The sequence below is a fragment of the Eumetopias jubatus genome, unplaced genomic scaffold (assembly GCF_037043125.1).
Source record: "Eumetopias jubatus isolate StellerSeaLion01/CBP00866 unplaced genomic scaffold, mEumJub1_p1.0 scaffold_4, whole genome shotgun sequence".
Classification (NCBI taxonomy): Eukaryota; Metazoa; Chordata; class Mammalia; order Carnivora; family Otariidae; genus Eumetopias; species Eumetopias jubatus.
Genome location: NW_028274810.1, coordinates 91,750,482 through 91,774,078, shown reverse-complemented (window position 1 = coordinate 91,774,078; position 23,597 = coordinate 91,750,482). Strand labels below are relative to the sequence as shown.

Below are 23,597 nucleotides of genomic sequence, written 5' to 3'. Positions count from 1 at the left end.
TCTCTCAAATAAATAAAATCTTTAAAAATATATATATACACACACACAGTATGATTCCCAAAAAGTTCTAAAGAAGAAAGCACTTGACTAAATTAGTTTAGAAATACATACATGGATGGCAAAACTGTCAATAAAAGCAGGGAGCTTTTTTTTAAAGGCAGATACATTACTTTGAGAATAGAGGGAGTTGTGACCAGGAAAGACCACACACTATTTTATTTTTTCTACATGGGAGGTGATTCACAGTTTCTGCCTTAAAATGATTCATTAAAGTCTTTTAGTTTTCTGCACTTTTACACATGTACGTTTTAATCCCTTCTACTCCCTAAAAAAGATTAAAGACAAAAACAAGCAAACTACCCAAAAGCTGGAGTAAAATATTAGTCACCTTAGTATAAGTTACAATGTCGTTACAGAGTAGAAAGGATATGAAAAATAAATAAATATTGGCACGAGAGAGAACCTCTAAAACTGTAACTTAGAGAAAACTTCAGCTCACTAGTGAATTTTCATTTAAGATTTCTACTTTGGGCGCCTGGGTGGCTCAGATGGTTAAGAGTCTGCCTTCCACTCAGGACATGATCCCAGGGTCCTGGGATCAAGTCCCGCATCGGGCTCCCTGCTCCTGGGGAGCCTGCTTCTCCCTCTGCCTCTCCCCCGCCCCGCCTCTCATGAATAAAGTCTTTAAGAAAAAAAAAGGAAAAAAAAAAGATTTCCACTTTAAAAAAATTTCCTATAAAAAATCGGTATTTGGTTATAGCTGACCAATATAAAGGTCTTTTGAAAATATAAAGGTAAACCATAAAGATAATGCAAACTAACATTAGTCAGGTTTATAAACTTTATTTAGCGCTAAATCACCTGATTTGATAAAACATTCTGGCCAATTAAGAGCCATCAAACATAAACTACAATTTTCAAATAATAATTAAAATATAGAAAACAGTAACATTTCCCGAACATGATCATTCTTTTTAAAAGATTTTATTTATTTATTTATTTCAGAGAGAGAGAGCATGAGAGGGGGTAGGGTCAGAGGGAGAAGCAGACTCCCTGCTGAGCAGGAGCCCAGTGAGGAACTCCCAGGACTCCAGGATCATGACCTGAGCGGAAGGCAGTCACCTAACCAACTGAACCACCCAACGCCCTGATCATTCTTTCATAAATTCCAGATCAATGGAAATACCATGCAGGAAACATATGGGGAGGAAAAACGGCCAGGTATAACCAATAGGGAGTGGCAACTATGGAGAACTGGGGGGAAAGGCCCACCCTTCAAAGGACAATAGATACTCAAGACACTTCAACTGTAGCCAAAGTGCTGCCATTCAGGAATTCCAGAGAGTAATATTGTATCTTCCAAATTTTCAAGAGAAACCCAAAATAAGGACTTTTACATGAAAATTTCCAAACTTCCAAAACACTACACAAGCCAAAGAGAGCATATATACAGATTAAGTACCCAGTCAGTGTATGAATCTGGCTCTAGGGGTACCCTCATGATCATCATGAAATATAACTTTCTATTTTAAAGAAGCACTCCTATATAGACTTGTGACTGGATTCCAGATAGACACTGACTGAATACAGATACATTGTTAAATGTTATACACACACACATATAAAGTATTGTTTTTATTCACTGCATATATATAATATGCCTAATACATAATATATGCAATAAAACGTAGTGCTTAAAAATACATAGTAATTACATCTTTACTAAAAGGATTACAAAAGAAAACTCCAGAATTCCTATCAAGTAATATTAATGTTTTCAACAACAAACGATTAATATAAAGGTAAAAAAGAGCTTATGCTTTATGTCCGAGAAGCCATCACTGACGGTTTTTTAATACTATGATAAAGTTTCTTTAGTGATGTCATCTAAAAACATCCCAAGAACTCCCACATGGAAATGACCAAGTTCAATTTGGGGTAGACTGGAAAGATTCCAAAGCTTTCCTTACTTGGTTACTTTCAATACTATGATCCTCTAGCAGCTAGATGGGTAAGTAGTTTTCCCTCTTAGTTTTTCATATCATACTAGTGTTTCCTTCGGAACATTTGTTTCCCACTATTTACAGATATTTATTACAGATATTGGGAAATACATAAAAGCTGGCCTACTCAACTAAAAGGAGCACCATACTGGATACTAGAAAACCTTCCTTAATATCACGACATTTTTCACAATCTCTCTGACATTATCACTACCAACGCCCACCTACCAACAAGAAAGAAGAGAGGGGCGCCTGGGTGGCTCAGTCAGTAAAGCATCCGACTCTTGATCTCAGCTCAGGTCATGATCTCAGGGTCATGAGACTGAGCCCCCTGTAGGGCTCTGTGCTGGGCATGGAGCCTGCTTAAGATTCTCTTTCTCTCCCTCTCCCCACTTCTCTCTCTCCCTCTCTAGAAAAAAAAAAAAGAGAGAGAGAGTAAATGACTTTCTTCTTTGCTCTATTCTTAGCTACACTTATGAGGCTGAACCATACAAAATTCCAGGAACTCAAGTGTTTCTGACATTTTAAAAGAAGGCAATTTTATATGATTCAAGTAATACTTAAATACTCAAGCAAACAGATCCTATCACAGGCACTTCTACCATAGACTTAAAACAGTAAGTGGTAGGAGGCATTACTGTGGGGTAGAAAGGATTAGAGGAAGAACAGTAAAGAAAAACAACAAAGTTTCAGGTGCCTATTAGATATCCCATTGTAAGTGATACGTAGTCAGCTGGGAATATATGAATCTAAGCTCTAGAGAAGAGTCAGGGCTAAGGAGGATAAATATAGGGGTAGGTTCATTATCAAAGTTCCAGATGGTCTCTAAGCTAAGTATGAAAACTGGCAAATGAAAAGATGAGAAGTTTAGAAATTAATAAGCCAGGGGGGGCAAAAATCAAAACAAAAAGTTATTTTTGGAGTAGTCTGGTCAGTGTTAATTAGTGCATACTCAAGGTCACTCTATGGAATCAATGTGGTTTATTTTTCTGCTTATAATTTTAAAAGAAAAAAAGCCAAGATTATCATACAGTAAATCAGTAATGTCATAAACTAAAATTTAAAAAAAATTCAGAGTCTCAGGGGGTGCCTGAGTGACTCAGTCAGTTAAGTGTCTGCCTTCAGTTCAGGTCATGATCACGGGGTCCTGGAATCTAGCCCAGAGTCGGGCTCCCTGCTCAGCAAGGAGTCTGCTTCTCCCTCTCCCTCTGCCCCTCCCCCTGCTCATGTTCTTTCTCGCTCTCTTTCACTCAAAATAAATAAAGTCTTAAAAAAAAAAAAGTTCAGAATTACAAAGGTGACTAAGCCAATTTCTGCAGTCCTAGGATCAATAAGGACCTAGGACCACAGGGAAAGAGAAGACACAACAATAGATTTTTTTTTTTTTGGTTGGTTCAGTATTGTTTATAATTGAGATATAACAGAAAACAGATTTTTAAAAAGTATTGGGTCTGCTGATATTAAAACAGTATAAAGGACAGAAGAGATACCATGCAGAGATCCTAATACAAACCAATTTGATACATTCCCTAATTTTACATCCTCTGTCTTATAGTCAAGAGTAAGCTGCAATGCTCTGTCAGGCACTGTATTAAGCTAGAGATAAAATCGTCCATGTCTGAAAGGAGCTCCAAAAGAAAGGAAGTCACAGGTAAGTAAGAAATAAATCATGTGATAATTACTATTTGATATATATTTAAAGTATTGCTGAAAACCAGAAGTAACCAGGTCTGAAACTTTGGAAAGGTTTGGTGACATCTGAGTTGCACCTTGAGAAGTAAAAAGCTTCAGTTCAGACCAAGAATTAGAGACAGGATATCAAAAACAAAGTTAATGGGTAGAGAGGTAAGAAGGCAAAACATGTTCTGCAAACAGGAAAAGGGTTCTCTTTGGAAAGGGTCTGCAGAGGAGAGAGAGAGAGTTAAATAGAAATAGGACTGGTACAACTGCAGCCTAATTTTATAGCCAGGTTGTGAAAAACTACATAATCCTAAAATTATTTTTAATTTATTTATTAGAGAGAGAGAGAGAGCACGAACGAAAACAGAGGAGGGGCAGAGGGAGAGGGAGAAGCAGACTCTGCTGAGCAGGAAGCCAGACATGGGGCTCGATCCCAGGACCCTGTGATCATGACCTGAGCTGAAACCAAGAGTCGGACTCTTAACCAACGGAGCCACGCAGGCACCCCACAAATTATTTTTTAAATACACAATTTAACCTGGTATATAGTGCATCTGTAAGCATTAGCACAATGAGTTTGTATTACAAATGTGCACAATCAATGACTATTTTTAGAATATAAAAATATTCAATTAAGAAATAAATGAGTTTTAGATCAGTTTCTCTTAGCAACATTAGCATACAAAGGAATTGTAAAAGCTAGAGGGATAGCATGAGGTAACAAAGGTCTTTAACTCACTATGTATTTTTCTCTGATACGGTCACAGAAACAAATCAGCAAAAAGTGCAGCAGAAATAAGAGCAAATCATGAAATCCTTGTCAAAAACAAATAAAATGGAAATGTAACACTGAATCACTGGTTAATGGAAAATGGACTAATTCACTGATTGTATAATGAAATAAATTCCTATATCCTCTGATGAAGATTCTTTCAGGAAATGATCATTGGTTCCAAAAGGGACACCCATACATTTGACAACCAGATTTTCAGTACTCTTAAAATAATTCAGGTTCAAACAGTACAAAGGAGAAAATCCCAAGAGAAGAGATTGACACCATACCTAAAACTACATTTGGATTAGAAACAGAAATGGTTTCCCTAAAGTTTAGTCTACTTCATTCAGAGGTCCCACGAGAGCTCCTGCAAATCTCACGGGAAAGATACCATGGAGATTATCATTCTACCTCAATACAGGAGTTAACAATAGAAATTCTCTTAGAGGTGAAACCAGAAAAAATCAGACAAAAAAGATTAAGAGTTCAAAAAGCAACAGATAAGGAAACGAGACTTAAAAACAAAACAGATAAGAAGGAAACGAGACTTAAAAACAAAACAATAGAAATTTTCTTAGAGGTGAAACCAGAAAAAAATCAGACAAAAAAGAGTAAGAGTTCAAACAGTAACAGATAAGAAGGAAATGAGACTTAAAACTGTTTCATTTTAGAACATGACTTCTGGGGTGCCTGGGTGGCTGAGTTGGGTAAGTAACTGACTTTGGTTCAGGTCATGATCTCAGGGTCATGAAACCAAGCCCTGCATCGGGCTCCACACTCTCCTTCTCCCTCTGCCCCTTCCTGCCCCTCCTCCCCCTGCTCATGCTTTCTCTCCAAATAAATAAATAAATAAATGAGGACCGAAAGAGTGACCTAGCTATATTGAGAGTAAACAGAGGAAAGAAGAGAGGAGTACAAGAGAACTGAAACACCAGTAATCAAAGCAGAGTCAATGCGTAATGAAAAATCAAACACTAATAGAAAATTGTTTTATTTAGAGCTAGAGCGAAATGCCAGAAAAACTAAAAGTAAAAATAGCTAAAAGCAGGACTGCCCCTGAAGGGCAAGAGTGGAGAGTGAAGAGTAAGCAGGGGACTGTTTCTTTGCATTATAAACCCTTCTATATTGTTTGCATTTTTATCTTTTTTAAAGATTTTATTTTTAGGTAATCTCTGCACCCAACTTGGGGCTTGAACTCACAACCCCAAGATTAAGAGTTGCATGCTCTGTCAGCCAGGCACCCCTATTATTTGTTTTTTAAAAACCATATGCATTCTCTGTTTTCGTTAAATAGATGGATAAGTGTTAACCAGCTGTTAAGAATGATCATAAAGGGGCTCCTTGGTGGCTCAGTTGGTTAAGCATTTGCCTTTGGCTCAGGTCATGTCTCAGGGTCCTGCGATTGAGCCCCACACATCAGGCTCCCTGCTCAGCAGGCAGTCTGCTTTTCCCTCTCCCTCTGCCACTCCCCCTGCTTGTGCTCTCTCTCTCTCAAATAAATAAATAAAATCTTTAAAAAAAAAGAATTATTATAAAGAAATCACCAAGATAATAAAGGTCAATAGACAAGGATAAGGATGTTCATCACAGTATTATTTATAAAAAAAATACTAAAATCACCAAAATGCCCATCAATAGAGGATTAGTTATATAAATCAAAGTACAAAAGGAACACTGTTATTTATAAACATCTTCACCCCTTTCTTCTCAATACAACCAAAAATCTCATGATACAGTTTTCTACTTAATGATACAAGCCATTAAGCTAAGGTACTAAAAATATCATAGGAGTTATGATGTATAATTCTAAGTGTATAATTCTATAATGACTGACATAAGATATGCATGACATGCAAAGACAAAAAAAGGTAATTTACAAGCAATACATATTAAGTATAAACATAAGGTTTTTAGAGTTATGTCTGTATTTTCAATTTTTATGTCTATTTTATATATGTGTATAAAAATATAAAACATTTAGAAAAATTCTCACCCTATATAGGTATTTCTCTGGGAAATAAGATAATGGTTGACTTTCATTCTCTTACACTTTTATTTTCTGGTGTTTTTCTAAATTGGCATTATTTGGTCAGAAGAAAATTAAAGCCAGGAGTCAGTTGTTTAAATATAATTTAAACATGATATTTATAACAGTAAAAAATATATTATCCCTTGGGGAATGGGTAATTACATCCTTAAAATATATATTTGGAAAGACACTTTTGTTAATGAGAAGTTGTTTATAATTTTAGGGCAAGAAAGAGGGATATGAAATTATGGTACACTAATTTCAAAAGTATTTTTTTTTTAAGTGTACAACAAAACCACTACAAGAAACATGTCAAAATGAGTAGCATGACCCTTTCTGTGGCAAGAACAGGTCATTTTTTTCCCCTCTTATACTTCTGAGTTTCACTTTTTTCAAGCAGGCACACATTAATTTTATAGTGAACAAAATCTGCTATTTGGAACTTGGTTGGTTAATAAGGTTTCCAGAATGACCTATGAAATCCTACTTAAGCCAGTGATGTAGCCAAGGAAAACAAGGTTCACTTTATCCTCTCTGCCCATGTTGCCACTCAGAGCAATCAATCATCACGGTGATTCTCATTATCTGTTTGCATCCTTGTAGTACTTATGGGAAGGGACAGGATGTAACAAGCACTTATAACAGTGCCTGCAGACAAGTGGCCACTCAGACAATTAAGGATAAATACTGTATTATTAATTACACCAAATCTCACTATTTATAATTTGGCTCTTTTGACAGTAAAATTGACTTAGCATATCAACTCATAGATACCAGAACAACTCAGGTGGCCAGAGCTGCCTTAAAATACACAAAGGGAGTAGGCTAAGAGAGCAAATGGATTTTTTATTTCTTTCATTACTAACAGTAGCCTGGAGAACTGTCTTAAGATTCCAAGGTTCTGCTTTTGGAAGGGAAGAGGGCGGCAGAGTAGGAAATTTTTGAATCACTATATTGTACACCTGAAGCTAATACAACACTGTATCTTAACTATACTGAAATTAAAAGGAAAAAGAAAAAAAAGATTCCAAGGTCTTTTCCCAAGTCAGTAGTAAAACCTTAATCAAATTAGGGATAGTTGTCTTGGGAAAAAATTACACAGAATAGTAAGGAGTTTATCTATTCTATGAACAGATAATCCAACCATTTAGTAAAATTAACTTCACACATAAAAACTAGTAACTCTTAGCTTTCCACCCTGGACAAGGTTGCATGTCAGTTGAGAGATTACGGTCTATATTTAACAACTGCAATGGTACTAGTCATTTTTCATTTTACAACTTAATTTCTTTTAAATTCTGGTTTGCTTTCTTTTTGCTGACCTTTCAGTTGCTAATGAACCATTTATATACCTTATCAAGATAAGTCAATTTGTTTTTAATTCCAAAGTATTAGCATTTAGAACTTGGTATTCAACTATATATATGTAAGCATAAATTCAACTACATTATCAAAATCACTATTAAGTTGCTCTGGAACAGGCCCAAGGCACGTGTGACATGTGATACATGATTCCATAGAGAAGATGAGTCAAAGATCATCACAGTACAGAAAGTAAGTGAACCCTCTCTCTTATTACTTGTTCTCCCCCAGAACCTAGCCCAAACATACGCATGAAGACAGTTAGCTGCCCCCAAACCCTTTTTCTGTGATGTAATTTATTATCTTCTTCTGAAGATTACTTAGTATTTGTGATAAAATGTTTAGTCGACATTCAGAAAGACTTTGGCATCAAGACCTCTTCCAGAAAGCATCCCAGTCAACCCAGTTGACTATCAATTAGTCTAATAATCTTTTAGTCATACATTTAACTGTTATACCTCTTTCCTTTTCTTTTTGATAAATGTCTTCATCAAGAGAAAACTCTGAATTGGCCTTTAAAAGTCTGAAATAAAGGGGCACCTCGGTGGCTAAGTTGGCTGAGCATCCCACTCTTGGTTCCGGCTCAGGTCATGATCTCATGGGTTGTGCGATCCAGCCCCACGTCAGGGTCAGCCCTTGGTGGAAAGTCGGCTTGAGATGCTCTCCCTCTACATCTCCCCTCACTCGTGCACAGGCACCTGTGCACACTTTCTCTCAAATAAATAAATCTTTAAAAAGATTTGAAATAAATATTTCACACATGCTAATTTTTCTGAATTTTCTGAAAAGTTACTAAACAAATGCTTATCGAACAAATAAAGACTAAAAATATACTGCTGATTTTACAAATCTTAAAATTTCCAACATAATCAAAGGTTCTTTGGGATGTCTAACAGTTAAAGAACTTAAACACCCTTCTACTGAACACTCTGCATGCTATATGGCAATTAAGCACAGAATAAGACAATGGACAAAGATGCTAATCCTTCACAATCTCTTGCCTACAGGATTCCCGACAGCCGGAATGTGCTTTTAAAAGATAAAAAGGGATACTGTATGAGATGGAAGTTAAACATTTCCATATCTATCAAAGCTTGCAGTAAAAAATGACCTCGTTACTCATGCCACCAACTTCACAGCAATAATAAATCTTTTTTTTCTTTTTCCTTGAAATAATTACAACTCCATTAACCATACAATTATTTATGACAGTCCAATTTCCTAGGATTCATTTTATTTTAAATTGGTCCCTATCAGTTGTTTTGTTTTTAACAACGGTACATATAATACCTTATAAATGGACCCGAAGGGAATATCCAAGAGTTTAATAAAATATTTTCAAAGTTCTTTGACATTAAATGTATTCAGTATTGTTTCTACAATTTTCTTATCTGAGAAATTCAAAAGCAATTTATAACTGACATTTAACAACAGAACAACTTTTAAGGTTAATCCTCTTTTGAAGGAGAAAAATGAGGTAAATACATATTAAATAATATTTTAATTAGGTATGTGATTTAACATTTAACGAGCAAATCCACATTAAGTATTAATAAATACTAATTTCATAAAAGTCATTACTCAACAGATACGACAGGCAGAAAAACAGACCTAGATTTTTTAAAAACCAGGATATAAATAAACTCCACATACATAAAAGCTAAAAAAAAGGTATTTCAAGATGGAGGATAGGTAAAATCTTAATAAGGCAGGTCCATTTAACATACAATGTATAGGGGCGCCTGGGTGGCTCAGTCTGTTGGGCAACTGCCTTCCGCTCAGGTCATGGCCTCAGGGTCCTGGGATCAAGCGCCACATCGGGCTCCCTGCTCAGCGGGAAGCCTGCTTCTCCCTCTCCCACTCCCCCTGCTTGTGTTCCCTCTCTTGGTCTCTCTGTCAAATAAATAAAATCTTTAAAAAAAAAAAATAACATACAATGTATAAAGTAACAACTGGGCTACTTCCCTATACTAAGAATCAGGACCAGAGTGCAACAGAGCACCCTTGCAAAGGAAACATAATCTAGACTAGAGCAAGGAATCTTGTAAGGGAGGGTCCTTTCGCTACATTCAAAGGATCCTTGGACTCTCTTAAAACTGCAATAAAAATATGTATGTTTATATGTTCACTGTTCTGCAAAGTAGAGCCATAGCTTTCATGAAATGATCAAGAGTCCTGATCTTAAAAATGTTGAGTATTATGTTTTTTACCTTACCTGTGAGAGTTCAACAACAACAAAAAAAGGCAGCTTCCCACACAGTACTTCACATGAGTTGTGAAGATAGACAGATCTGTATACAAATTATCCAACTTCTCTGAGCACATTTCCTTAATTGTAAATGAAAGTTGTCCTAAGGATTGAACAGTACAATGCATGTACAGCACCTAGGATGGTGTCCGGGACACAATTATCACTCAATAAATGTTAAACATCCACCTGAGTTCAAATCCAGCCTTTACACTTACTCGCTAGATGAAGCTGAGCAAGATTTTTCATCTCTACATCTGTTTCCCCAACTAATAAAGGGGGCATAATTATATTTACCACATACCTTTGCTATAAGGATTAAATAAGTTAATGCAAGTAAAGTGCTTAGAATAGTGTCTGGTGCATAGTAAGTGCTCATCAAGTGAAGAAAATGTTCTATAAACCATTCCATCAGTTTCCCCATAGTCCACTCATCTAATCATGTGTGGTGAATTCTTATATACATTTCATAACTTATTACACTGTGGAGCAGTACTCTCATCATCCAGTTTAAAGGACTTAACTGGAATATGTTCATTTATCCCTACTTCCACAAAGGTAGAGTCCAAACCTTCTGCCCATCTGCATTTGTTGGCTGAAAATTCATCTAGTCCTCTTACTTCTCTGATGAACAGTTATATGCTCCACTATTCCATCTACTTCTGCCTAATGAGAACCCATGATAACTCTACCAGTAAATGTTACTATTTAATTACATATATTTGTACTAATTTATATAGTCATTAATGTGTCCTACTCAATTTCCAATATGTACTTAATGTATTACCATCTTGCCTGGTGAAGTAAGAACTCTTTAAGACAAGAATCACAGTATCCACCATCATTTTTCCATATTATCTGACACAAGACCTTGAACACAGTGATCACTCAATAAACATTTACTAAGTTTATCTCAATTATTCTTTGTAACTCTGCCACATTTCCAATATTTAAGCCTTGATAACTAGCTCCAAGAGGCCGGCTGTTCAGTTGTGTTTATAATGCCACAGAAAAGTAACTTCAAACATACTTTAAATTTTACAACAGATAAATAAACCTATTCCATGTTTAGAAAGTCAATACAGAAACAAGACTGGACCTAATTAACATATTTTTAAAAACAACAAAATGCAGCAGAAGCAGCTGTAGTCAGCATTTCATAAGTATTTGATAAGGCTGACTGTGAGATCTGTCTAAAGGAGAGTAATGTTATTAGGGAAAGTTAAGAATGAGTTTAGGGCGCCTGGGTGGCTCAATCGGCTCAGTCATGATCCCAGGGTCCTGGAATAGAGCCCCACATCAGGCTCCCTAAAACGCGGGAAGCCTGCTTCTTCCTCTCCCACTCTCCCTGCTTGTGTTCCCTCTCTCACTGTGTCTCTCTATCAAATACATACATAAAATCTTAAAAAAAAAAAAAAAAAGAATGAGTTTAAAAAAAAAGATTTTATTTATTTGAGAAAAAGTGAAAGCGAACACAAGCAGGGGGAGGAGTAGAGGGAGAGGGACAAACAGACTCCCTGCTGAACACAGGGCTGAATGCTGGGCTAGATCCCAGGACCCCAAGATCATGACCTGAGCTGAAGTCAGACCAACTGCCTGAGCCACACAGGTGCCCCAACAATGACCTTTCTTATAATACATTCTGAAGATATTGGGGTGCCTGGGTGGCTAAGTCTTTAAGCGTCTGCCTTCGGCTCAGATCATGATCTCAGGGTCCTGGGATTGAGCCCTGCGTCACGCTCCCTGCTCCCCAGGAAGCCTGCTTCTCCCTCTCTCATTCCGCCTGCTTGTGTTCCCTCTCTCGCTGTGTCTCTCTCTTGTCAAATAAATAAATAAAATCTTAAAAAAAAAAATTCTCAAGATACTAGTAAAAGGGGAGCCCAGGAAGAATTAAGGAAATGATGAAATATATTCAATCCTAGATATTTTATAAATTTTTATAAAATTCAATTCAAGGTAATCTCTCAAAATAATAAAAAGCCTGGAGTGCCTAGATGGCTCAGTCAGTGGAACATCTGATTCTTGATCGTGAGTTTGAGTTCCACGTTGCGTGGAAACGTTTTTTAAAAAATAATACAAGGCTTACATTCAGCTGGGCTCTATGACTCAGCAATCCCACATCTGGGTATATATCCAAAAGGAAATGAAAACAAGATATCAAAAAGATAAGTGCACTCTGGGGCGCCTGGTGGCTCAGCCGGTTAAACATCCAACTCTGGACTGCTGCTCAGGTCATGATCTTGGAGTCATGAGATTAGCCCCTCGTGGAGCTCCACGCTGAGTGTGGAGCCTGCCTGAGTCTCTCTCCCTCTTCCTGTGCCCCTTCCCATCCCTCCCTCTCTTAAAAAAAATAAATAAATAAGTGCATTCCATGTTTATTGCAGCACTGTTCACAAAAGGCAAGATATGGAAACAACTTCAACATCAGATGAATGGATAAAGAAGATATGGTATACATACACACACTCACTTATTATTCAGCCATAAAAAAACGAAATCTGCCATTTGAGACAACATGGATAGATCTTGAAGGCATTATGCTAAGTGAAAGTCAGACAGACAAAGACCAATACTTTACGATAGTACATATAAGTGGAATATAAAACAAACTCACAGACACAAAGAGTAGAATGGTGATTATCCGGGGCTAGAGGCTGAGGAACTGGGGAAATGCTGAACAAAGATTCTGGGATCTAATGCGCAGCATGCTGTTTATAGTTAACAATACTGTATTACATACTTGAAAGTTGTTAAAAGACTAGACCTTATATGTTCTCACCACAAAAAAGAATTATGTGACATGATGGAGGTGTTAGCTAAGGTAATGGTGATAATCATATTGCAATATATAAGTATATCAAATCAACAGGTTGTATGCCTCAAATTTACAGTGTTATATATCAACTACATTTCAATAAAAAAATAAACTTCTACATGGAAATAAAAGTAATACACACCTGAGCTCAACTGACCTTTCTATAACGCCAATTTTTACCTTTTTTTACAACCAATTTATAAAAATAAGGTGACAATAATCTATAATTACAATTCCTGGCAACACTGTTAAAATTCAATTATTTTAGCCAAAAAAATTTGAATTAAATCATTAAAAATAAAGCAATGTGTCTAACAGTACGGCAGTTACTGACCAAAAGGAGGAAATATAAAAAGAGTTAACAGTATTTAACACATGGGTAATGACACTACAAGTCTTTTATGCCCTAATTTTCTTAGTTTTCTAAAATGTACTTTAGTTTATTAAAGGAAAGAGCTTACTTTCCTATTTTAATAAACTCGACATTCCAAAGATTATCTTGTGTGATACTAAAGTTTTAAAAGCCACATTATTAAAATGGAACACAAAGGCATTTTATCTAACACTACATTAAGCTTGTTCAGATGTCATTTCAAAGGGATGATAAGAGCAGTTGGTAGTTCCCTGGTTCTTGTGATTACAGTGGTAAAACCAGAGTGGTGACGGCGGCAGCAGTTGCTGTTAAATACCAAATGATGATTACATATCAGGCTTTATCAGTTTTAAATGGATTTGCCTCATTTAACTTTCCTAATGACCTTTTGAGATGAATGTAATAGCTATCTCCATTTTATTAATGAGGAAGGAAACTGAGGTACAAACGAGTTAGGCAACTTGCTCAATGACACAAACAACTGCTTTGTGAAAGCACCAGGAACTGAATTCAACTGGTAGCATTCTGGAGCCAGTTAACCACGTTTAACCACTATCCACTCTGCCCCCCATGTAAACTGTAAATTCCAATTCATCCACTAACACCATAAATATCAAAGTATTTTTATAATTTAAATCTTAATCATGTTATATCCATATCTGAAATCCTTCAATGGCTCCTGCATGCCAAATAAAATCCAAATGCCTTTTAGGAACCTTACAAAATTAGCATGATACAGACTTTGTCACTCTTTAGAGCTGCAGTTTCCAATATGATCACCGCAAGCAGCTATTTAAATTTCAACGAATGAAAATTAAATAAAACTGAAAACTCAGCTCCTCGGTCGCATTAGCCACATTTCAAGTGCTGAACAGGCATGATTTTAATGGACAGCACCAGTTCCCAGCATCCTGTCTCCAGAGCACTGAGCTTCCCACCAACAGGAGAGTTTACTCATCTGAATGCCTTAGAGCCTCTGAAAATCTATCTGGAAGGTTCACGCATTTCCTCCCTATCCATGAAGGGCTGAATTCTCTTCATGGTTCAGATATCCTAAAATGCTACCTTCTCAAGCTTCCCACTCATAGCTAATTAAGAATTACTCTGTTATCAGGACACCTGGTAGCTCAGTCAGTTAAACGTCTGCCTTCAGCTCAGGTCATGATCCCAGGGTCCTGGGATCAAGCCCCCATGTCGGGCTCCCTGCTCCACCGGGAGTCTGCTTGTCCCTCTCCCTTTGCCCTGCTCGTGCTTTCAGTCTCTCTCTCAAATAAATAAAATCTTAATAAAAAAAAACCCACAAGAATTACTCTGTTATTAATTTTATATCCTGTGTACTCCTTCAAAGCACTTACTACAATTTTCATTAGTTTTTACTTTCATATCAATGTTTTTCTCCCAGAAGTAATATAGTACATAGTAGGTATTGTACAAATACTAGCTGGATTGAGTGTTAACAATTTTAAGTAATCTTTTTTTTTTTTGAAGATTTTATTTATTTCTTTGACAGAGAATGGCACAGTGAGAGAAGGAACACAAGCAGGGGGAGTGGGAGAGGGAGAAGCAGGCGTCCCGCGGAGCAGGGAGCCCAACGCAGGGCTCAATCCCAGGACCCTGGGATCATGACCTGAGCCAAAGGCAGACGCTTAACCGAATGAGCCAACCAGGTGCCCCAATTTTATGTAATCTTAATAATGTTAACTAACATTTAAGTAAAACAGAAATCAGGGTTGCTCAGCCATGGCATTACTGACATTTTGGGTTGGATAATTTTTGTTGTGAGGCTGTCCTGTGCACTTTGGGATGTTTAACTGCATCCTTAGTCTCTAGTCTTCAAATGCCACAGGCATTCCTTCCCACTCCTGCACCAAATTCTGACAATGAAAAATGTCTCCAGACATTGCCAAATGTCCCTAGAGGGCAAAAGCATCTCTAGCTGAGAACCACTGACCTAGATTTTTTCAAGTGATTAGACAATTCTGAGTTGAACACTGAATCAAAGGCCAATATTAGGAAAATAACTAAACACCAACAAATTGGATAACCTAGGTGAAATAGACAAATTCTTAGAAACACAAAATCTACCAAGACTAAATCACAAAGAAACAGAAAATCTGAATAGACAAGTAACTAGTAAGGAAAATTAATCAGTACTCAAAAAACTTCCAAAAAAAAAAGAGAAAAGCCCTGGACTTGATGGCCTCATTGGAAAAGGCTACCAAACATGTAAAGAAGAAGTAATACCAATTCTTCTCAAACTTTTCCAAGAAACTGAAGAGGAGGAAATACTTCCTAACTCATTCTATGAGGCCAGCATGATCCTGATATCAAGCCAGATAAAGACACTACAAAATGACAGACCAATAACAATGCAAAAATCCTCAAAAAAAAACCCCACAAAAAACAAAAGCAACGAAAGACACACAATACTAGCAAACAGAATCCAATAGCACATTAGATGTATATATATCCTGACCAAGTGGGATTTATTCCTGATATGCAAGGGCAGTTCAATATATAAAAATCAATCAGTATAATATACCATACCAACAACATGAAGGAGAAAACCCACCTGATCAGAAAAAACTTCACCATGCTTTCATGATAAAAAATACTCAACAAACTAAAAACAGAAGGAAACTACCTCAACATAATAAAAGCTATATATGAAATACCCACAGCAAACTTCATACTCAATGGCAAAAGACTGAGGCTTCTCCTATAAAATCAGGAACAAAGCAAGGATGCCTGCTTTCACTTCTTTTCAACACAGTATTGGAAACCCTAGCCAGAACAATTAGGCAAGAATAAGAAACAGAAGACATCTGAAATGAAAAAGAAGTAAAATCATTTGTTTGAGATATCACCTTCTATGTAGAAAACGCTAGAGATTCCACAAGAAAACTGTCAAAATAACTAATGAATTCAGGAAAGCAGCAAGGTATGACGTCAACACACAAATATCAGTTGAATTTCTATACCTGAGCAATGAACAATCTGAAAAAGAAATGAGCAAAACAATTCCATTTACAAGAGCCTTAGAATAAAATACTTAGAAGTTTACAAAAAATGTGAAAGAATTCTACAATGAAAAATATAAAACGGCACTGAAAGAAATTAGACATAAATGTATGAAAACACATCTCATGTTCACAGATTTAAAGATTTAATATTGTTAAGATGTCAATACTGCTGAAAGTGATCTATAGATCTAATGCAACCCCTACCAAAATCCCAATGATGTTTTTTACGGAAAAGGAAAAATCCATCCTAAAATTTATGTGGAATTTCAAGGAAATTCAAATTGACAAAACAATCTTAAAAAAGAACAAAACTGTAAGACTCACATTTCCTGATTTCAAAACTTACTACAAAGCTACAGTAATAAAAAATAGTGTGGTTTTGTCATAAACACAGACATACAGACCAACAAGAAGAGAATACAGGGACCAAAAAATAAATACTCGCTCATATGCTCACATGACGCTCAACAAGGATGCCAGGACCATTCAACAGGAAAAAGAGTCTTGTGAACAAAGGGTGCTGGGAACACTGGATAACCACATGACTCAAAAAGAAGGCCATTCTGACACCTGCTACAACATGGATGAACATTGAGGACATTACGCTAAGTGAAAAAAACCAGTCACAAAAAGAAAAATACTACATAATTCCACTTACACAAGCTACTTATAGTAGTCAAAATCATAGACATAGAAAGTAGAATGGTGGTTTCCAGAGACTCAGGGGAAGGGTAATGAGGAGTTGTCATAGAATAGTTGCAGTTGTTGTTGTAGGCAGAGTTTCAGTTTTTAAAATGAAGACTTTTAGGGATGGATGGTGATGTGACTGCACAAAAATGTGAATGTGTTAGTACAACTTTAAAATGATTAAGATGGGGGAATGCCTAGCTGGCTCGGCCAGAGCATGTGGCTCTTGATCTTGGGGTTGTGAGTTCAAGCCCCACGCTGGGAGTACATATTACACAAACTTTTTAAAAATTAATTGTAAAATAAAATGATTAAGATGGTAAATTTTATGTTAAGCATATTTTACCACAATTTTATTAAAAAAAGGAAATACCTGAATGTGATTTTCATCTTTTATTTAAATTTCAAACACAAAAATCTGGATTTCTAATTATGGTCACATATCAGCTATGCTATTGGAGAAAAGTGACAACAATAATAATTGTAAAACTACAATCTTCTTACAACAAAATCCTTTTTGTCACAACTAACAGGAAAATTTCATCCCTTTTCTATACTCTATAATGTAAAAATATTGAATGGGAAAAAAATTACTTTTGAAAAGTCCCAAAACATTCCTAATTATTACATTTCTACAACTGAGAAACGGGTAATAATTAAACCTTTGCAAATTTTATAGACAAAATATGACATCATTTTACCAATGTTAAACATTCTTCCACAGCCACTTAAAACCTGCTAATTTTCTCCTTTGTGGACTATGAAATAGCACTTCTGACCAATCAAGTTAGCAAACACAAGTGAAAATGGGAACACCTGGGGGCACCTGGATGGCTCAGTAGGTTAGGCGACAGACTTAATTTCAGCTCAGGTCATGACCTCAGGGTCGTGAGATTGAGCCCCACTATGGGTCTGCGCTCAGCACAGAATCTGCTTGAGATTCTTTCTCCCTCTCTCTCTGCCCCTCCCCCTACTCAGGCTCTAAATAAACTAATTAAATATTTCTTAAAAATGGGGGGCGCCTGGGTAGCTCAGTCGTTAAGCGTCTGCCTTCGGCTCAGGTCATGATCCCAGGGTCCTGGGATCGAGCCCCGCATGGGGCTCCCTGCTCGGCAGGAAGCCTGCTTCTCCCTCTCCCGCTCCCCCTGCTTGTGTTCCCTCTCTCACTGTCTCCCTGTCTCTCTCTGTCAAAATAAATAAACAAAATCTTTAAAAATAATAATAATAAAATAAAATAAATTAAAAAATAAATAAATAAATAAATATTTCTTAAAAATGGGAACACCTGAAACTCAAGACACAATGAAATGGATACACTACTATACTGTTTGCCACAACATAACCTGCCATAACTGTATCACATGTCAAAAATATTAAGTATCTTTAAAGTGTGTGTTATTTTAAAATACTAAGGCTATTTTTGAAAATCTTAGCCTAAGGAAATAATCCTATTTAAACAGATAAAAATATGCACATATATGTGTATGTATTTTATTTATACATATTTATCACAAAATTATTTAAAACAAAAAATAAAGGAATCTTTAAGCCAAATATGAGTTTTTAAATTTACTCATTATGTAAATTATGGTTCATCTCATTGACATGATATTTAAAACTTATGTTTGTGTTATGTAATAACATGGGAAATTATTTACGATACAATGCTGTATTAAAAAAGAAAACAACCAAATTGTATAATCACATGATTTTCACTATGTTTAATGAAAACCAAACTCTATCCTTGGGGTGGCAGAAGAATATACAGAACATGTGATTATGTCAACCCTAAATTTTAAGCCTAAAGTTTACTTTTTCTAAAGATAATAACAACAATAATAGTAATAATAATAATAAAGTTTACTTTTTTCCCCAGGAAGAAGCTACTGATAAAACACAACATGGAAATATCTCAAAATAATTAACCTAAGTGACAAAAAGTCAAAAAACAACCAGCACTTACTGCATTATTCCTTTTCCTATTATAGTTTTTAATAAAGGTCTAAAAAATGAATCCATAATAACAGAAAGCAGACGAAAGGTGGAAAGGAAAGATTACAAAGAGGAATGAAGAAACTTTTAAGAATGATGCATGTTAACCTTGATTGTAGGAAAGGTTTTCATGGGTCTATACATATGTTAAAACTTATCAAATTATACACTTTAGATATATGTAAATCATTAGCACTATATATACTGTATGTCAAATATACCTCAATAAAGCTGTTTCTAAAAATAAAGTCTATATAAAGAAATCATCAGTTCAACTGGCATATTTACCACTGGGGGGAAAAAATGGACTGTCATTCTGGGTTGGATTATGGGACAATTAAGTGGATTTACATCTTGCTGGATACAACTGTCTAAGGAGTATGGATCGACCCATGCTAAATTTTGTCCCTGTGCAGGTATCTCCACTGACATGTTGGCCTACTCAGTATTTATCAGTGACTGGAAAAAACGTAAAAGCATTATTTTCTAATTTGATGTCACAGAACTACAGTATGACAGAATAAAGACTTTAAAAGTATAAGCTGGCTAAAAAGGATCATGAAATGTTACAGCATTAAGGAGAAATTTATTCAGATTAAATTATTTGTAGGAATTTTGCAGAAACAGTTAACACAACTCTTCCAATCCACCAGAGTATGTATGATTGCTGCTTCTTGTAGTAAAGTCATTATTCCAGAAATTTTATATTAAGTTTATTTCTGCAATTATATTTAAAACAATGGCTTAGGGGAACCTGGGTGGCTCGGTGGGTTAAGCAACCAACTGTTGATCTCAGCTCAGGTCTTGATCTCAGGGTGGTGAGTTCAAGCCCCATGTTGGGATCCATGCTGGCATGGAGCCCACTTAAAAAAATAAATACTGGCTTAACAGTCATAAAATCTAATTTCTCTAAATAAAATATTAAGCCAAAAATATACAACATGGTAAAATTTCACAGTTTATTTTTCAGAAGCATGCCAATTAAGAGAGCTATTAATAAAATACTTGAAATTAGCTCATTCTTCTTCAGTTTTGCCATTTCCTCTCTACCATATATTTCTCTTACTAGAGCTTAAAAACTACTGGCTTTATTCTTTTTTTGTTCATATAATCAATCACTCTCCTGTAATTATGGCTAATAAGGAAAAATAACAAAAGTTAACTCTCCCATCCCTGATAAATGTTCCAAAGAGAAACTCTATAAATCAGGCTGAAATAAATAAATAAATGATAATCAGCCTAAAACATATAACATGACAGCATTATAAAAATTAAGTTCTGGGGTACCTGGGTGACGTAGTTGATTAAGCATCCAACTCTTGGTTTCAGCTCGGTTCATGATCTCAGGGTCCTGGCATTGAGACCCATGTCAGGCTACACACTCAGCATGGAGACTGCCAAGATTCTCTCTCCCTCTCCCACTCACCCCACCCACCTCTCTAAAATAAATAGATCTTTAAAAAAAAAAAAAAAAAAAAAAAAGAGTCCTCCTTTTGATGCTTCTTTATCAGCAGAAAACCTATCTGAAATGCTGACATAAGGACATAAAGTCTGCATAACAGACATAAAAAAGTAAAATCTTTGATTGTATAATTTTTTAAGACTGGCCAGGATTCATTTTTGCCTTTCAAGGAATTCAACCAACTCAATTAAAGTGACATATGGGCACCATATGGTGAGACAGGAGGAGGTGAACTGAGGGTTAGCCTTTATTTTATGACACAGAAAGGATGCTAATGGACTTAGACACTAGAGAAATGGTGACCAATACATAATCTTGGGGCTGAGAAGGGAGATTAAAAATGTCAAAGCACCTGGTCACTACTCTGCTACTCATTCAGTTAATGTGCACAACACTGTAGAAGTGAGGCAGAGACTTAAATTGCTAAGAATGGAAACAGCTGATCAAAAAAGTGAAGACTGCCATATTTTAAGGTAACTTTTTACTGCCTAAAATAAAATCTCTTATCCTTCTAGAATAGGCACTATATATATTGGTGCACCCACTTTCTTCATTGACTAAAGGACTATATATATGGCAGTGGCTTCAAATAGTAAAAGTCAAATTTGATCTAACTCAAAAATAAATTCAAAATCTTTGTTTCAAAACATGGCATGTAAACTCTATAGCAGGCACTATATCCTGCTACCACTCACAGGATTTAGATAACCTCCTCTCCAAAGGACTAAGTTTACAAAGTCACATGTCTTCAATTACAAGGAATTTCAAAAACATGTCTAACACTTTAACTCAGTAAATTTCATTTCTAGAAAGTTATTTTACAAATATAATCCAAAATTCAGAAAAGGCTTTAAATTCAAGTAAGTTATTTCTAATAGGAAATATCAGAAACCACCTTTTTAACTTCTCACCTAAACAATGTTTTCATCTAGTGATTTTTCCCAACAAAAACCCTGGTCCTCACCCAGTGTTCATCTGCATGAAAAGTACCACATTCATTCAGCTACTCGAGCTAAATCCCTAACAACACCCTTTACTCTTCTTTCACATCTCACATCCGAGCTATCATGATATCCTATTGAGTCTACTTCCAAAATACATACCAAATTCCACTACTCATCTCTTTTTCTGTACCACCTTAGAGGAAGCCACCAACATCTTCTGCCTGTTTTATTGTAATAACCTCTTAACTCATCTTCTTGCTTCCACTTTACCACCACAACCACCTGCCCTCGTCAGTCTACTCTCTATGGAATAGCTACAATGGCCTTTAAACGGAAATTCAGACATACTTCTTTAAAGTTTCTAAAGGCTTTCCATCATATTTAGATTAAAATCCAAATTCTTACCATGGTAAATAATGCCCCACATAATCTGATGCTCCAGATACTTCTCTAAATTCTATTCCCACCCTCTCTCTACTCCAACCACCCTTAGTTTCCTTGCAGTTCTAAGACCACATTAAGCACGTTGCTACCCACTAGGCCTTTGCACTACTGTTCCTTCTACTGGAAATATGCTTTCCCTAGAAATCTGCAAGGCTCACTCCCTCACTCCTTAGCTTTCTACTTAAATGCCTTTAGACAGAATGTCCAGGATTGTCCAGTCATTCTCCATCCCTTTATACTACTTCATTTTCATCAAAACACTTATTCCTACCCACTACTATAGTGCACATATATTTGTTTACTTCCCTTCTATCCCACACACCAGCATAAACTCTATGAGTGCAGTAGGCTTGGTTTGCTCACTACTATATCCACAATGCCAAACAGTGCCTGACACACATTAAAAGCTCAAGAAATATTTGTCAAATGTTCAGTGAATATTAAATTCTGATGACAAAATAGACAATCATTTATTATTTACAACATGTCAAATAGCATAAGAAAAGCTAACATTATAATATAAACTGACAAAATAGAATCAAATATCTTATACAGAGCCTACAACACGGAAAAAAAGACAAAGGAAACTATACCAAAGAAATGGTTATCGGAGTTGCTTCTAGAAATCACTCAAGATTACTAGAAATTTTTTTTTTTTTAAAGATTTTTTTTATTTATTTATTTGAGAGAGAGAGAATGAGAGACAGAGAGCACGAGAGAAGGAAGAGCGTCAGAGGGAGAAGCAGACTCCCCGCTGAGCAGGGAGCCCGATGCGGGACCCAATCCCGGGACTCCAGGATCATGACCTGAGCCGAAGGCAGTCGCTTAACCAACTGAGCCACCCAGGCGCCCGATTACTAGAAATTTTCATTTTCTTCTTTTACTTATCTTAATCTTGAAAATAGTAATTGAATGGCAAAGAGTACTTTTATAATTAGAAAAAATACGTATATTTTAAGAGTTTGCCAGACAAAAATTCATTTTTTTGTAAAGATTTTATTTATTTGTCAGAGAGAGAGAGAGAGCACAAGCAGGGGGAGTGGCAGGCAGAGGGAGAAGGAGACTCCCCACTGAGCAAGGAGCCGGATGTGGGGACTTGATCCCAGGACTCTGGGATCATAACCTGAGCCGAAGGCAGACGCTTAACCAACTGAGCCACTCCGGCGTCCCCCAGACAAAAATTAAGGTGCCCTTAAGGTCAGTACTAACAAAACAAAACAAAACCCTTTGGCCTACAGAAAGTTTATGCCAGAAAAAAATTAAAGGCTGTTTTTCAATGTAAACTGAAGGTTCTCAATTACTAGGATGATCAGGCAATTTGTCATCCAAAAGGAGTCCATTCTAAGAGTCAGGGGGTTCAAATAATTTACAAGTGTTAACTGATCTATAATAGGTGTAAACTGAGACTTGTTTCAGGGAAACCATCCTACCCATTCCTGCACAATAAAGTTTTAACTCCTCATTACAATCTTAAAACCTCCAAAACCCATCTACTATCTCATCTCTACTTCTGCTACAAAAACTAACACAAATGCCACACTACGCCATTCCATTAAGCATGCCTCTGAATTTTAACTTCTTAGAAGTCCTTGTGTTCCCTACTCTGCCTAGAGAAGTTCTATACCTTCCAGCTTAGTGCCGCTTCCTCAATGACGTGGCCTCTTCCTTTCCCATATATAGCACGTTTGCATCTCTAATTAAAGGTTCTTCACCTTGGGCTGATGAACGGTCTAATGCATATTTGTCAAATTCTGAAATTA

The 23,597-nt window shown here is 36.2% G+C and overlaps 1 protein-coding gene across 13 annotated transcripts in view; it reads right to left on the bottom strand.

Annotated features, from left to right (window-relative positions):
• Positions 1 to 23,597, bottom strand: part of EIF4G3 (eukaryotic translation initiation factor 4 gamma 3) — a 336,241-nt gene that overhangs the window by 215,432 nt on the left and 97,212 nt on the right. The gene's annotated exons all lie outside the window — the stretch shown is intronic.